This window comes from Saccopteryx bilineata, chromosome 3 (genome assembly GCF_036850765.1).
Source record: "Saccopteryx bilineata isolate mSacBil1 chromosome 3, mSacBil1_pri_phased_curated, whole genome shotgun sequence".
Taxonomy (NCBI): Eukaryota; Metazoa; Chordata; class Mammalia; order Chiroptera; family Emballonuridae; genus Saccopteryx; species Saccopteryx bilineata.
The window spans coordinates 42,708,553-42,710,237 of NC_089492.1; positions in this window are offsets into that span (position 1 = coordinate 42,708,553).

A 1,685-nucleotide genomic window follows, 5' to 3' on the forward strand; every position below is an offset into this window, starting at 1 on the left:
TGCTAGTATTTTGTTTAGAATTTTTTCATCTGTATTCAAGAGATGATGGTCTGTAGTTTTCTTTTTTGTGTTGTCCTTCCCAGGTTTTGGTATCAGGGTTATATTAGTCTCATAAAATGTGTTTGGGAGTATTCTGCTGCTTCTATTTTTTGGAAGACTTTGAGACGAATAGATACAAAATATTTGAATGTTTGGTTGAATTCACTGTTGCAGCCATCTGGTCCTGGCCTTTTATTTTTGGGAAGAGTTTTGATAGCTGTTTCTATTTCCTCTCTGCTTATGGGTCTATTTAGGTTTTCCACTACAAGAAACAGAGAGAGAGCGCGACATAGAGAGACAGAGACAAACATGAAGTGAGATGACACTCATCAACTCGTAGTTGTGGCACTTTATTGTTCATTGATTGCTTTCTCATATGTGCCTTGTTGGGGATGTGGGTGGGGGCTCCAGCTGAGCCAATGACTCCTTGCTGTAGCCAACACCTTGGGCTCAAGCTAGCAATCTTGGGCTTTAAGCCAGTGACCATGGGGTCATGTCTATGATCCCATACTCAAGCTGGTAACCCTGTGCTCAAACTAGTGTGCTTGTGCTCAAGCCAGATGTGCTCACATTCAAGCCAGCGACCTTGGGATTTCGAACCTGGGTCTTTGGTGTCCCAGGATCCCCCTGTATTCACTCGCTACCACCTGGTCAGGCAGGTTGTCTTCTTTTTACTTAATTAGTTATTTTCTTTGAGGTCAGATGTTTGATCATGTTGGTTCTTCTATTTTATGCTTCTGGTTTCCCACTATTGTGTAGGTCTGTCTCCTTTAAACGGAAGTTGTCATTGTCAACCTGAAACTACTGTGTGTGGACTGGCAGCCTTTGCTATATGGTAGATAGGCAAGGAGGGAAATGCTCACTGAGAAGGGCTGGACTCTGGGTTTATATATTAGTCATGGTTATTAGGATGCAAGGGAAACTTACAAGAAATATATGAGGTAGCACATAAAGTTCAGGGTAAAGTGGAAGAACCAGCATCAGAGTAGGAAAGGAGCCAGGACCCACAGAAACCAGAACATTTCCAGGATTTTACCTTCAGGCAACAACCAAGGTTTAGGAACTGTGGACCCCCCAAAAGAAGATACTTATTAAGAAAAGCTTTTCATGTCTGACCAGGCAGTGGCACAGTAGAGAGAGCACTGGCTTGGGATACAGAGGACTCAGGTTGGAAAACCCAAGGTTGCCAGCTTGCACACAGGCTCATCTGGTTTGAGCATGGAATCATAGACATGACCCCATGGTTTCTGGCTTGAGCCTCAAGGTTGCTGGTTTGAAGCCCGAGGTTGCTAGTTTGAGCCCAAGGTCGCTGGCTTGAGCAATGAGTTACTGGCTTGGCTGTAGCTCCCTAGTCAAGGCACATATGAATAAGCAATCAATGAACAACTAAGGTACTGCAATGAAGAATTAAAGCTTCTCATCTCTCTCCCTTCTTGCCTATCTGTCCCTATCTGTCTTTCTCGCTAGAAACAGACAAACAAACAAACAAACAAACAAACAAAACGTTTTCATGGCTAATTGGGCTCAAATTTAAAATCAGAGCCTAAAAGCATTATCTAAACAGGGGCCTCTCATGCAAACTATACTTTAGGGAGAAACCTGAACTAAGCTGTCTACTTCCGGTACTGAACTGCCTGCCTGTACTA